Raw genomic sequence first — 16,219 nt, forward strand, 5'->3', positions numbered from 1 at the left:
GGAAAACAGACAGTGGAAAGAATGACAGTAATTCACACTCTGCCACCTCAGCCTGGCACAAGCCCTCCACCAGACTGGGAAAAGAACACAGACACTGGTGACAGTCCTCTCTGACATCCGTCTTTTATACAGCATCTTTCACAGTGCTGGTGTGTAAGTGAACTACTCCCACTAGGCACTGCACTACTGCAAATTGTTTTTATTTGGCTAAATTAACATATTTTCCACCACTGTTTCAAAATGCCTGAAAGCAGAACTGGAGTCCCCTTTCCCTTCTTGCACCCTTGACACAGTTTTACTTGCAGGGCTCCTTTTTATCTTCCACAGTGCTGATTCCCCTAAACTCTTAGGCAAAACTAAAACACAGTTTCTTGCTCAGCATCATTCAATCTCAGCCCGAAACTGTGTTTTAGTTTTGCCTTTCTTTGAAGATACTGGATAATTTTTGCACCTGAAAGATTAGCATTACCCTTCCCAGAGCATTAACAGACATATATTAAAAAACCCCAAAACCCAAATATGTTTAAAACATGTTAGTATGTACCAAGTAGACTGGAGCAAGCTTCTAATGATAATTCATTGCTATCCCAAAAACAATGACTGACCCACAACATTTTTCTTGCAGACAGATGAAAAGAACAAAATGAAATTTTGAATACTGGTGAGAATTTGCCTTGACATCAGCAAGATCAAGGACCAGCAGATTCACAACGTGGAGCAAACTCACTATAAGCCATTCTGAAAACAAACAGTTGATTTTAACTAGTAAAGAACTTTAACTGGTGAAGAACTTTAGCCTTAACTGAAGAGATCTATAATCCACATATAAAATTCACTAATGAGCAGGCATTAAACACCACCAACCACAGAAAGTCCCCTCTCCACACGGTGTCCAGCTCCCCCTTTCTCTTGAAGTGTTCTGTAGAGAACAGCAGTGCTACAACTAATAATTTTTCTTCTTGCAATGAATACACAATTAGATAATAAATGCGTCTCAGTCTTGGAGAGTAGAGTCACCATCCACTCTGTGTAGTGAAGGCTGGAAAGCTAATTACCTGTCACTGACTACATTCTCAATTACTTAAGTGTGTTAAAGGAAAAAACCCAAAAACCAGCCAGAAATGCAGCAATCACTTCAGACAATGTCAGTGCTACTTGCTCCTGAGCTGCCTACACTGAGACTCAGAAGCAAGTGCCTCTTTCCCACCCCTCACCTACGTTACTGCTCGGTGGTGGGACAGAACACAGCTCCTGATTTCACACCAGAACTGATGAAGTGTTAAAGCGACTGCAAGCGCTTGGGGCTGCTGTGGAGGCTGCACAGGGAGAGAAACCAGTCCCAGGGCACAGCCAAACCCACACCTGCCAAAAGCCTCCCAGAAATGGGTGGTGGAAACTCCAGGCAGACCCTGGGGCTTGTTGGTCCTCCTGGTTTTAGACCCTGATCATACAGAAATTCTCATGTGCTGAAAGTCATGAATACCAATGGTGTCCCTGAAGCCAAGGGAGTTTTTCACATGAATACATTTTAAAAGAAAATGCAAGGATTTACAGGATTAGGGCCTGAAATTCTTGGCTTTATGTCTTTCAGCAGAGTTGTACAGTGCCAGTTGCAGTCAAGAAATGCTATCACTTTAAAAGACCAAATGTTGTCAAATGCCAAGAACTTTGCTGGAAATGAGATTTGGGGTCTTCTTACTTGGCCAACCTGATGAAAGAGGATTAAGCTCCAAATGAGCCAGATTGCAAATTGAGGCTATAAAGGTCAACAATCATTATTTTCTGGCTGCTGAAAATAACTGTTTGCTCCTCTGGCTTTGATAATTTTTAGCAATTATTGATATCTTGTCCTGACTTAATATATAAAGAATGCTTGTTCCTATATTCAGTTTATAGTACCAGACTTTAGCTTTTAGAAATAGCTTTCAAGGAGAGCAGTAGTGCCTAATTGTTTCTGAGCATACTGTGTTTAACCATCAAGGCCACATCTCAGGAATCTTGGATAAATTATATCAAAAATGCACCAAGAGACACAAATATCAATGATGAATTGAATAAATGCACCTTATTTCCCTCCACCAACAAGCCTAGTTTGGAAATATCCCAGTGAATAACTCTTTGACCTCCTGAGTCAGTGTCACCTCTGCACCTTTTCCTCATCAATTATCTGTGTGCCACCCTGCCAAAGGATTTTGCATCCAGACCAGGTACAGAATTCAGCAAAAAACTGTGGAGTCATCTCCAAGCCTTTCTTGTTTCTTTCTATGCAAAAGAGATGGCAACCATGTCATCAGTAATGAATCTGTTCATCCAGGATTAATAAAATGAAAATCTGCTAAAATTTAACTGGAAAGGAAAAGCCAGTATAAACCAGTGAACTCTTGCAGAATTGCTTATTTTGGTCAGCCATAGAAAGATTAATGATCTCTCCCTTTCTTATACTGTAATAGAAGTGTTTTTTTGGGCCTCCAATTTCTGGCAAGCAGATCCAAGGCAGGGGGAGAGAGGGGCATGTGAGGGTGTAGAAGGCACACAAGGTGCAAACTCCAGGAGTTAGGAAACGGGAGTTACGGAGCAAGATGGCCTATTTTTTGTACTCTTTAATGTGAGGCCTGTTTTTTTTAAACCTCTCAGCAGGAATAGCAAAGTTTTCCAAGTTATCACCTAGCAACAAAACCCAGAAAAACATTTGCAAAGCAGTTTTGCATCACTGCCATCCCTGGAAGAACTAACTTGTTGAAGGCTGAATTTGCTATGGAGAGGGATTGAATGCTCTGTTCTTATTCAGAGTGCTGAGACGTGCAGTCCTCTTTCACTGAGAACAGAAATTCATTAATGCACATGCACACACATTAAGTGTTGCTTTGGAGGTGTTCTCAGAGTTTTTGGACCACAGGGGTGTGGTTTCAACTGAAAACCGTGTGAAAACAAATTGAAACAATTTCTTCTTTTACAGGATGTCATTCCACCTTACAGATTGTGTTTACTGACACTTTCTGTAATAGGATCAATATTTAATCCCAAAATCTATTCTTAAGAGCATTTAATTTCAAATTAAAATAATTTTGATGAGTAAAACTCCACTTCTGTAGCAGATCACCTTGGCAAGATCTGAAATCATGGTGAACAGCCTAGCTTAATACACTATTTTATGAAAGTAAATCATTTCCATTGGCACATTTACAAAACCCTCCCCCATATATTTGTTGAAAAATCATCTTTTCCATGTAAGGTTCCTGTGTGCCTTCCCACTGAACTCAAGTTCTTTTCGTGACGCTGAGGTTTTTAACTGCAAAGTCCAGTAAGAGCAAGACCCTACAGGAGCTGCTACAAAGGCTCTGCCCACACAGTGCAAACCTGAGCTTTCTGAGACATCCTCTAGTGTGCTCAGAGCACCCTTCCAGCCATTTCTCCTCAGCCTGCAGAGGCACCAGCTCAGAGCCCAGTAACAATCTGACCATGCCAGTGCAGTGTTACGTGCGGTGAGTGAGCCCAGGCTCACCAGTCCAGTTGCACCTCTGTGCTGACTGGTGCTTCTGGTTTTATTAGCATCACCTCTAAAGTTTCTGTACCATGTTGCACTGCAGTGTAAGCAAATATTGAATTTATGTTTCCATATTTAATGGGCAGAAAAGATATAGATATTACTGGACCAGGAAAAAAACCCCTAAAACTGAAGTTGCTCAGGGATATTACTTATATTTACACATTTTCTTCCCTTACTACTCTAATGGTGGGAATACTGCTAATGAGTCAGCCCTATGACTACTATGTACATGGAGTGTAGAGCTGAACAGAACAGTCACATTAAATTCAGTATGGCTTTTAACCTCAAAATCTTCCCATTTTAAGTTGTAGATACACTTTTGAGAGGCATTAGTTGTACTCCTTAATCACTTTAGGGCAGGGTCTGCAGAAAGAAGAATAATTTACTGGAGGATATGGATTTCACCTTGCAGTGGTTATATATAATCACTGTGCAGCTTTGCATAAGGTCTTATTGCAGGATTAGCTACATCCCTTACTACTGTGGGAGTTTTACACAGCTTCCAAATATTTCCTGGGATGGTTTTGGTTATTACCGCTTTGCTGCTTTTCCAGCTTTCACCAGAGAGTGAAAAACATTTGGAATTCCTCAGGACTTCCAGTGAACAACTCACTCATGAGCATTCCCATTTTATAGAGAAACGTTTGCCAAGACAGAGCCTGTTCTTTCTTTTCTTTGCTGCTAAATAAACGGTTAAACGCTGAGGTCTTAAAATCTTCCCAAAGTGTTCCCAGGCCTTGGGGAGCAAGGATGTAATCTCAGGTTTGTGACCCACCCAGTGGGGGTTAAGTACTGCTGCACAGTTGGTTCAGAGGAGCCGCTGCTCCTTTGCTCCCAGCTTTGTGCAGCGCAGTCTCTGGGGTGTCGCGCGCGGAATCCCGGAGCAGCAGCGGGAAGGATCAGGCCCTGCAGCCCTCTGTCTGTCCTTCTGCTTTGTCAGCCCCGCTTCCTTGCACAGCCAATGCCCGAACTTGCAAGCATAAGAGGGAGGACTGACCCTTCGAGTCCTCATTTCTGTCATTTGATCTCAGTGAACCTTTCATCCTGTCACCGCTTCCTCTTGTGTTGTGTCTCATCTTTTTAACATCTCTGTGTAACCTCGACTTAGGCCCCATTCACAAGGCGAGCGAGGGCAAACGCAATCTATGGAGGGGTTGCTTTCCCCTCCCGAATCATCTTCAGCTTTACCCCTCTCTGTTCCCCTTGCTCTGATTTTTCACCTTCATTTTTCTTCCAAACCGTCACCAGGTGGACAGTGGTTGGGAAGATGGGCCTGTCTCAAAAATCAGCATTTCTGTGGAATGTACACTGCTGTCATTCACAGGCTGCTGGATGAGTTGCCCTGTTGATAGTCCCTCACCAGTACCAGGTGAAAGAGAAGAGCACATGACCAATATCACACCTACACCTGCACTTTCTGCACTTTCCACCTGATACCAACTTAAGATCAGAAGTCAGCTTTTTAACATGATGTTAAATACAGAATATGTGGCCTTCAGGCAGACATGTGTCTGCAGCATGATACTGCACTCAGAGGAGCACATTTCAGAGAGGCCAGAGTTGTCTAACAACTACAGTAAGGGCCTGGGCTTGGCTACTATTACTTTTCTTTAATGTCTTTTTGCAAAACAGGGATAATGCTTTCCTGTGATCTTCAAGATTCCTATGCAATAGAATTCTATTCAGAAAGATCATCACAAAGCAGAATTTGGTGAGTTGGGTGCTGTAGTGGAGACAACTACCTATTTCAGGCAGAATTCTTATCTTCAATTTCTTTCCCAATCACAATGAAAAACTCTTGCCCTTGTTTCATCAGGTGCATGTGAGCTGCTGCTATGTGCAAGCTGCTGCCCAGGTCAGCTGCAGCTCTGGGCCCATTTGCCTCTTTAGTCTCTGTGCATTGCTTCATATTAATAAATTCTCATTTTCTTGTATATTAATATATTCAGAATGACAATTGACATAGCTGCCAGCTGCTTCATATTGAGGCAGAACCACAAGCAGCAGCATTTTAGGGCCATATTAACAGCTTATTATAATAAAGATGCTATCTTGGAGCCCTCATTAATGTCAGTATTGCAGCTGTACATACTGCAAGTAGATGCATCATCATGATATAAAGTGTGTACAGCAGATGGAAACAAGATAAGGTGAAATCAAAGCTGTAATCTTAAATATGTAGTCTGCTGCTCAGTGAAGCTGACAGAATTCCTGAAATATCTGTGGCCAAAAGAGCTGAATATAAGCATTTTAAGAAAAATTTATTAAGAACACACGAACTATAGGTCACACATATGATCATTACTAGACTGAAACAGAGAAGTGATAAATAAATATGTAGAAAAAAGCAGGAACTGTCTGCAGCTATATCTGTTCTGCATGCGGAAACCAGGAGGAAGATGCCACTTTCTTACTAGGATGTTGGCATTGGACTAGAAACAAGGATGGGACATGGCACCAAAATAGACATTTTTGCAACATGAGTGTGGTACATTCCAGAGTGTGTGTAACACATGGACTATGGTGAAAGTGTACAGAGCTGTTTGAGAAATGCCACATTGAACTTACTCTAACATGAGAAAACAGTGGAGACAAAGAGACAAGCAGCGCACTGAGCTGTTGCTCCATCACTTACAGAGTCAGCTTTCCCAAGGTCTTCTCCAAGGTGAGGTCCCCGTGAGGCAGTAGGCTTGGCTGAACAATGGACATTATGCTGAGCCTCCTTCCACTCTTTTTGTTGGAATTTGTTTTCAAAACTCACTACTTAGTAACAACTCTGGAATATTAGTCTCACCAGGAAATTTAGCTCAAATTGGCTCATAATTTCAATTATTGCTGGTGAGGAATGAATGGTGTCCAGGTCTGACTAAATAATTTTTTTTTTTTAGGAAACCAAACTGAACAGAAATTAGTTTAAGTGCAATCCCAGAAAACTAAAGCAACAGTTTGTTTGGTATTTTAATAACAGATAATTAGTGTCAAGGACATAATTCATACCAGTGTATTTGCAACATGGGTAAAGACCTAGAAAACCTGTCTGGGAGATATTTTTAGGGTTTAAAGAAGGTAGAAGGATTATGGGACAGGCTCACAAAGACAGTTTGTTAACGAAGTTATAAATTAATTTTTTGACTTTAAGTGAAATTTTCAGTTAAAACTTCTGTTAAGAGGAATCACAGATATGTCTTCCATAGCTCAAAACCATCTTTGTGATGGGCTCAATTTTTAAGGGAGAAATACCAATTAGCAGGATACCTTTAGCAAGATGCATGGAAAAAAATGTAGAAGTATCCCCTCAGGGTCTGAACTGCAAAGTTGGTTTTTAAAAAATATTGATTTAAAGATTTTTACCAACAACCTGGGTCACGATATACAATTCTCACTGATAAGGTTTCAGCAGACATCACCAAGATTGGTTACTATTACAGAGTGAGCTGAATCTCCTGGTCAAACGGTTGTGATTCAGCGTGGCTGCATTTAATACAGCCAAATGCAAGGTGATACATCTGGGAACCTGGAGGGCAGATTACAGCTGTAAGATGGAAGATTCTGTCTTGGAAAAACGTGACCCTGAGTGAGACTGAAAAAGTCAGTGGAGATAACAGCTTCAACATGAGCTCTCAATGCAAAGCTGCAGCCCAAAGGGCAGGTGTGTCCTCTTAGGGTGTGAGAAGGGAGGTATCAGGTTAGAGCTGGGGAAGTGATCCTGCCTCAGTGGGGAGCTACTCTGAGATCACAACAGCAAAACCGTGTGGAGGTCCACTTGTGTGTCTGGAAATGGGAGAGAGTTTAGATGGGAATCACACAAATGATTTTTGGAGCACCAGGCCTATGGGGGAAGATCTATGGAGCTCAGTACACTCAGGTGCTTGAGGAAGAGCTTGGGAAGAGACCTGGTCATTACAAATGTTATTAAGAGGTTCTCAGAGGGAGCAGGCAATATCTGCTCCTGGAATTCATTTTAGCAGTAAGCATTGCCCCAAAAGCATAGCAGAGCCTTCTGGGTTGGCAGAGAAGAGTGCTACCAGCACCTCCTGGGAAGGTATTCACCTGATAAAATTTCACACTGGCACATGCTGTCAGTTTTATCTGGGCTCCACATAGCAGCAGAATTATTTTACTTTGCTACAGAGAAAGATCAGCAAAAGAAAGAGTACCACATTGCCATACCCAAACTTTTATCATCTGGACTTCAATTGACTGCTAAGGAGGTCAGGTCTGCAGAATAGAATGCTCTCAACTATAGAAGAATTAGTATTTTATCAGTATTATAATTGAGTGATCTAGTCTGTTCTTAGTTATATGTGTATATATAATGATATGTAAATACAGGACATATCAGCTAAAGGGAAATTATTCTAGTGGTGCAAATCTCTTTTTTATAGTCCTAGACCTGCACATATGGGTGGTGTGGGGTGAATATCCTATTTCCAATTGGAAAACAGGCTGTGAAGACCATGTTGCTATCAGTTTCCTTCCCCTCTCAACTATCTCAGTCAACAGAAATCCTTAAGCTTTAAATTCAGAAATTACCCTGCATTATAAGAAGAGGCTGAGCTAACTCAGTTTCCTAACTGTCTCTGTGAGGATCTACTTCAATTCTAGAGAAGTCAGAGTGGTTCAGGGAACATTTGGAGTAGTTCACATGACTTCCTCAAAGAAAGTGGCAGAAGCATGTGCTGCACATAGCAGTCACTGTTTGAGTTTCTGCTAAGTGATGCTCCCAGTTCTGCTGAATGATGTGCAGCTAATCCCCAAATACCTGCAGTGGTGTGGATAACCCCACCCACTAATTGCCTGAAAAAAAAAAAGATATCCCATGTCAGGTGTTCCTCCTGTAGTAATACCTGGCAGCAAACATAACCCAGACATTGTTTCCTGACAAGCTATACATGATGTGTCACGTTGCAATGTGAGGGAAGAGACATTTTTCCATGTTTACCACCCACTGTTAAACTTGAATAAAGAAATGCTGTCTCCTGAGTTTGCTCAGCAGAGAGGAGCTCTTCAGACCTTTCAGTCTTTGGCTGTCCAAACATTTTAGGAAAGCTGGTGACTGCTCCCTTAGAAAAACAGGTTGGAGGCTTTTAAAATAACCCTCCCACATAAAAACATTTTTCCTCAAATTCTAGGAGTTAAAGGGATTCCTTCCAGCCCCCTTATAAGCATTGTTTTCATAGCCTGTGTGAGGGGCAGCACTGATGGTCTGGAGTTAATTCCCTAATGGCAAGTGCCCCAGATCCCTGCCATATCCAGGCTTTGCTAGTGCAGATATGAGGTCCAAGCCCACTGTCCCTGTCACAACTGCCTGACAGAATTCAGCAGATCACTCTCTACACTTCCATTTCTGAGACTGGGGTATTTTGAGTACCTGAGGATTACATCAACTAGAGGTGCTGAGCTGCATTCACCCAGTGACTGTTGCCATGTTGGTGCCTCACAAAATTACTGCAGTTTTGCAGACTGGCTCACTCAGCAAGAGTTACCCAGCTTTTTGTGAAAACCCTGCAAGGATGTCACAGAACATGTTCATAAATTGGTGTTGACTTCAGGTTAAGGAAAACGAATTCTTGGGTTTGGAAACAGAATTGCTTTTTTCTGTTTTAACTCAGTGGCAAAGGCAGAATAAAGACAGCTGAAATGACTAACGTCAGAGCTGAAATCAAAGGCAGAGTAAGGTTTGACTGCCCTGAGGAGAGTTGCTGAATATCTCATGCACATTTTTGAAGAGTCCTTTTCTGATAGCATCAACAGAAGGCTCATGGGATCCCCATGGTTACAACTATCTGCTTTCCTGGGAAGAGAACTTGGGGTGCTCAGGGAGGCTTGGGGGAAGTCAAGGCCCAACAAGAGATTACATATAAGAAAAAGTGAATATTATGAAGGCAATATCTTCAATTTTTTATCCCCTCTGTCTGTTGCCAAGGAACCTCAGACCAAGCTACGCAGGAACCTTCCCTGGATCTATTTCTTGTAATAATCCTAATTGCAGCTCAGTTGGTGTGTGCAAAAATCCTTCTCCCCATTTAGCAAAATGAAAGGTTCCATCAGAGAGAGCACATCTGCATGTGCTAAAAATGGAAATGCAAGAGCAATGCAAAATCTATTAAACAAATATTTTATTTTTTGGGGGGAGGGGCAGGAATCTAAAAGTGCCAGGGCTGAACAACATGAAATTGAAGCAAGATGAAAGCTTGCATCAGAAGCTTTCCTTGCCAAAGAGGTGTGCACAATAGTTGAAAGTACATATTATACTGCATTGTTATACTGTAGATATGGCATTATAAAAAGTCTTCTTTAACTATTTGTTCTGAAAGAAGACACACACAGTTCAGGCTTGCACTAATATGGAAATGTAAAATTACCCATACAAGTCCAATGAGATACTCCAGGGAAAAAAATGAAAGAAAAATGAAGGCCATATTTCACTCAATCCCCTTCCTATCAGTCATCCTTGAAGTTGTCAGTCAGTCCCTCCAGCTGTATATGACTGACGTGTACAATGGGCAGGGCTTTCAGAGCAGTTATTTTGAAAGTGCCCCAAACCTCCCAGCCTTCCAAGCACTAAGGAAATTCTGCAAGAGAAAAGGCTGGGTACAAGTGAGGTGACTTGAGCTGCACCTTGACACCAAGAGTCATCCCTCTCCAAGCTTGCAGGCTGCTATTTCATGTTCATCTGTTGCCAGATATAGGGAAAATCCTCTTTCTGCTGCATTATTTGCAGTTTTGTTAGTGGTGCTACTATCCTCAGTGTAAATAAGATTGATTTCTGCAGTTCTGAGTTGATCTGCGCTGGAAAAATCGCTTATCTTTAAAAGACATAGGAAGTCCTGTTTCTGCAGAGAAAAGAAACCCATAGAGAAAAGGAGACTGGGAAGTTCAGATTTCCAGAACCTTGATTCCCAATGAGTTTAAATATTTAAAAAACAGAAACAAACACTGTTTTTCAAACATCCCTTAATTGCGCATATAGCATAAGGTAGATATGGATATAGATAATATTCTTAGTATTTTTCCAATTAGTTCTTTTCAGAAGAAAACTGCCAGAATTTACTGAATTCTTTAGGGACCACCTTCACCTTTCACAATCCTTACCTGCCTGGCCATGCCAAGAACCATGTCCCATATCAACAAGAATCAGATTTGTGGCTGATATAAATCAGGCTCTTTATGAGCTCAAGATACCATTTAGCCTGAAATGTTTAAAGAGCTGAACAGCTACATGCAGGTAACTCAGTATATGAGAGGCACATCATGTAGGTTGATCTGTCTGTCACATATTTTGGATACCTTAATTTACTCCACAGTTCATTCAAAAAGTGTGGTTGCCTTAGAAACCACAAAAGTGCAGAATAATTCTAAGATAAACCAAACTGATAGAATCACTCAGCAGTGGCTCAGAAGTACACAGCCTTTCCATACATTCAAAAAGACATATTGCATTAAAAGCAGGAGAGAAGGATTATTTCCTCATTAAAAAATAGGGGTAGAGAGAAGTGGCTGATTACCCAATAGAGGATGACAGATCCAGGGATCATGTTACGTGTTCAGGCCGCCTTGGCCTGGGAAATGCCCCTGGTCATCAGGGTAATCCTGTGGGAAAGGAGGAGGCTGCAGAGGATGGGGAGAGCTCAGAGTCAGAGCAGGCCACAATTTCCCTGCAGCTCTGGAAGGATGAAGAAAAAGAATATGCAAGTCTCCATTTCCAGATGCTCCCTGCAGAACAGGCTCCCTCTGCCTTCTCCTGGAGGCATTTCCCCATCCGTGTCAAGTGCTTCAGTTAGGAAGCTAAATCTGCTCCCCTTGCCTGCTCCTCCTTTTCTCAGTGCTGAAATGCTGAAACTTATCTGCATCAAGGTGATGATTTCCTATCTGAAGGACATAAAGTGAGCTCCTGAATGGAATGTGATCTCTTCCAGCTAGTAAAAGTTTTATAACCGAGGACGAAAAACCCCTATAAAAATAAAATCAGGCACCTCAGCTGGTGTAAATCAGGACTGCCTAACTCCAGTGGAGCCTGCCTTAGAGGTGGAAATCTTGAGGTATTTCCAGTACATGGATGGCAGGTTTATTGGAAGTCATTAAAATTCAAGCCTTACTCAAAAAAAAAAAAAAAAAAAAGAAAGAAAAAAATAAAAAATGAGTAAATATTCTGGACTACTCCCAGGACCATCTTCCATCAAGATCCCCTCAATCACTGGAAATGCTTAGACAGGGACACTGATAACACTGAGCTTTGGTTTATTTGAGTACATTAACTAAATAGTTTACACCCATCATGGCTAATTCCTGATTTAGTATGAATAAACTTAAAGCCTCATTACTGATCTCCTTTTTGTATTACTTCTTCCCATTGCCTTACATGCTTGGCAGAACACACTGGTGGCAGGTATGACTGGTATATCATACTTGACACAAGATATTAAAAAGAGTTCCCCTTGGAAGGGGGTAAGAGTCCCCAATTTTTCTCCACATAATGGCTTGGGAAGTGCAGGGTTTTGCTCTGGTGCTTCAAATGCAGCCACAGTGTCTGAACAGCCATCAGAGGCACTGTGCTGGGTCACATGGCCTTTCCAGAAGTTTCATCAGGGAGCAAAAGTCGCCAGCTTACTGAGATGATTTGGAAAAAAATAGGTTTTGATCTTCCTTGGTTCTTGAATCGCAGCAGATTGCTGACCCTGATGTTGGGAGGCAGCAGGGGTGGGGGATGATTTGGAACAGGGCACTGTAGCTGCTAGACATGCAAAAGCTGATTTATTTCTCTAACAGTTGCTGAAGTTTCGGTCCTACTTTAACCAGTCCAAGAAGATCTACGTCTCCTTTAACCAGCCAGAGAAGATCTACACCATCTACAGTAGCAAAGTGACAGCTCATCCATCACGGCTTGGAGCTTGCACATCCCTGCATGTCCTCAGCAATCTGCTAACTGAGGTGGGTTTTTTGAGTGCAGCAGTCTCAACATTCAGTTTTACTGGACATTAGAGAAGAGATCCCTATGATCCCTTAAGAACTAAGCAGCAAAAGAACCTCTGTAGACACCCAGCTCTATTTGATTCCTAATGACAGTAACTTGCTTGGCCATTACAAACATTAAGCCTTCAATAAGTACAGAAAAGTCAAATGAATACATATAGGCAAAGGAGTCACTTGTAAAAAAAGTTGAGACAATTCAAACAGTCCTTCATTTAATATAAACAAAGAAGCTGATCCTTCACTTTGATCTCATCTATCCTTCCCTCCCCCAGAAAATAGAGAAGCAGAATACAAAGACCCAAGAATGCCAAGTAGGGGAGAGAGAAAAGGAGAAGCCAGATCACCAAGGTAAATGATTGACTATGAGCAATTGACTTCACAGGATGATGACACCAAGTTTTGTGTGTGGATCCTCCCCATCTGAGACAACCTCTTCACCAAAGATCTCAAAGCCTCCTGCACTCATTTCACATCTTTGACCTGCTGCCAGTGCTGAGGAAAGAGCCATGCAGCTTTACACTCAGAAAAACAGTCCTCATGAAGTATGACCAGAAACAGCAGGGCTGAAATAACAATCACTAGGAAAGGGCTGGAGAGCAAGAAATACTCCCCAGAAGGGAGATTGCTTGGCAGGATAAAAGATGTCATGGATCCACTTATATATGAAGTCCTTCTGCCAATCAGATAGTGCCTAGAAGGGCAGCTTGCCCCTCTGTGGGAATCTAATTTCAGACACAAGATCACTGGATTTCCTTTTTCCTCAGAGCAGGCTGTATCTGCAGATCAAAGCTCCGCCGGGAGCTGGTATATAGTATATTCTCACTTGGATGGAACTGTAGCTCCCGTGAATGCAAACATGGCAAGAGGAGAATACATCCTTTATGTGACATTTCCCATGTTTTTCTGACCACTCATATTGCTGGCCAGAAGAAACAGATTTAAAGGGCAGATTTAGTCAAATTCTGCTCTTTGTGCTTTTTCTCTGCTATTGTGGTGCTTTATTAAGGGTGATGAGGGATCTACCCCACCCACTCCAGTCATCCTCCAGAGCAGGTAATATATAACTCCATTCATTGTGATGCTAACGAGTTCTATTTAGCTGTATTTAACTGGATATCATGACTCCATGAGATGACCTTTCACTCCTGGGAAGTAGTTTTAAATTTGATCCACAGCAAAGGAAAATCCCTCCAATTCATTGGCTGTGAAAGGTCACAAGTGAAATGTGTTCTGATAGTATCTGCTTGTGGTTCAGTTCTCAGTATACCTGAGCATCAAGCTGGTCTGAATCAGCTTTTGTGCTGGCAGTCTGAGTACCAAGCACCCTGAGAAAGCGCTGTGGAAAAGGCAGCCAAGCCTCTGGCAGTGCCAATTGGTGTAGGCAGTGCTTGGAGAGGAGATGCCCCATTGAACCCAAGGCATGTGCTGCCCAGGATAAAACACAGAGGGCCTACTCAGCTGGGTTTTTTTTAATGAAAATATTAAAAGATGCTAATAATATTCAATGTTAGATACAAGCATGCTAAGATCTCATACAAGCATCAGACAGTGAAACCACAAAATACACTTGTAAATGTGATTTCCAGGACAAAATTGGATAGAGAGAAAAGGAAGGGACTAAAATTGTGTTAACATTGTAGTGTTAAAACTTCACTGGCACCCCTTCTCCCTTTGGCAAGTGAGTCCATGAAAGCCATTCAGCTTGGAATTTCAAAATAAAAGACTGTAAAAAAAATTTGTCTTTCCTCCCTCCTTTTTGGCCATTCCCCATGCAGAAGTGTAGGGGCTTGTTTAGCTCTTCTCATCAAAAAATACTTGGCACTGTGATATGGTCTACTATATACAGGGTGGGAAGAAATGTTGTTTTACTAATTTCTCACTACTTAATGTTGGCATTATAGCAAAAAAACTGGAGCTATCAGTCAAAAAAAACCCAATCAAACAAGCAAGCCACCCTACCAAAGGAATAAGAAGATTATCCTTCTAAAAGCTTTCATTTAAAGGGGGAAGGGCTAAGAACTGTCAGTCCACTTTTATACCAAGAATAAGGGAAACAGGCAGCTGAGGAGAATTCCTCTCTCACACCAGCTTGTGGCAAATCTCATATCCCAACTTGGACACTCCCCACCCAAGTCACCCTTCCAAATAATAGCAGGTGTATCAGATGTAACAGAAACCAGGACTTTAAAAATTATAAAAAAGCACCAAAACCAATATTACAAGGGGAAAGCTTAGTCTCAAAGTTGTGGCAGCAAAGCAACTGTTTTTGTGGTAGCTCTGGCCAGATTTCTACAGTAGTGAGCTACTGCTAAGGTATTAATGAGGTCTCTTGGTATTTAAAACTCCAAGGGGTATCCTGAAAGCCAGTCTGAAAAGACCTTTCCTTTCCCTAAAATCTTAGAACATTTGAAAAATCCTAGGTTCAGTCTAGGTTTGAGGTCACATTAACCAACATGAACAGCCTTTACACCTGCCTAGACATGTCCACTCTAGGAAAGAAGCCAAACCAGGCTCAAAAAGGGAATATTGTCAATAACTGACTTCCATGCTGATTTCTGATTGTGACAGCATAGGAAACACAACCAAGTGAATGCCAAGCCTGCCAGAGACAATGAGCAGCATCAGGGTTCAGAATCTGCGGTGTTGCTGCCATCAGGATGGTGGTGCTGTCTCAGGAAGGTGATGAGCACCCAACCTCTGTTGCCATCAGCACGGAAATGTCTCCTTCCTAAGGGAGCTGTGACATGGAGCAGGAGGGTAAAAAGTATTTGAAGTGCAGGACCTTAAAGGCAAAAACAACCGTGTGACTAAAAAACCCATTAGTTTGTCTCCCCTAGTGCCAAATCCATTCATTCACAGCATCCTCAAAGCTTCCCCACAATACACCCAGTTCCCAGTGAGGTCTCTGGGCTCATCCAAGGAAAGAGGATGGCCAGGAGTTACCACAGAAGATAGTCCTGCAACATATACCGGAGAGCCCTGTATCCACAACGTACGAGAGCTATGTCCAGAGCACAGTGAACTCTTACTTTACTACTAACTCATGGTCAGAGGGTGACTGGCACCCAGCACAGGAGAGCAGGGACAGGCAAAAATAAGGATGTAATGTGTGTTCTGTCAGATCAAATTCAAGGTGACTCTAACCTGTGGCTTTGATACAACACGGGGACAAAGAAGTACAGACAATATTCCTACCTTGACACCTCAGCTGTGGAAGAAGAAGGAGCAGCACACAGCCGAACAACTCCAGCTGAGGGCTCTCAAGAGTCTCAAGTTCAGCCAAGTTTCAGACTGTAGTGCTGTAAAAAACCCCAAACCCAAAAACCACCAACCAACAAAACCTTCTACACAAAACAAGAGCACAAGGCCTAGTCCAAATATGTTCCTGCCTTTGTATTACAGTCAGAATAAAAGATAAGTAGACCAGAGCCACTCAGCCCTTGAAGTTTCTGACTAAAATGCAGAAAAAATACATAGGGTGGTGAGTTAATAAAACACACCTGCAATAACTTCTTTTGGAAACATGCCTCAGCTGAGGTACCTGGCTTCACTCCCAACACTTAGAAACAATCCCCAAGTGTTAGTGACTGCTGTTTAACAGACAGCATCATTTCCAGGGGGTCCTAAAAAACCTGAACTGACAGATTTCTTTTTTGAAATACTGTAATAACTTATAAAGCTGTCAAAGTGGGGTTTTAT

The 16,219-nt window shown here is 42.0% G+C and overlaps 1 long non-coding RNA gene across 1 annotated transcript; it reads right to left on the reverse strand.

Annotated features, from left to right (window-relative positions):
- Nucleotides 1–15,059: 15,059 nt before the first annotated feature.
- LOC148183619 (uncharacterized) lies at nt 15,060–15,928 on the reverse strand. The gene is made up of 2 exons (XR_015773495.1): nt 15,716–15,928; nt 15,060–15,302 (listed from the first exon to the last, which is right to left on the reverse strand). It is a non-coding gene; the product is annotated as an uncharacterized LOC148183619 (long non-coding RNA).
- Nucleotides 15,929–16,219: the final 291 nt, after the last annotated feature.

This window comes from Pseudopodoces humilis, chromosome 11 (assembly GCF_049639895.1).
Source record: "Pseudopodoces humilis isolate 2021_Gansu_Grassland_sample_001 chromosome 11, ASM4963989v1, whole genome shotgun sequence".
NCBI classification, from domain to species: Eukaryota; Metazoa; Chordata; class Aves; order Passeriformes; family Paridae; genus Pseudopodoces; species Pseudopodoces humilis.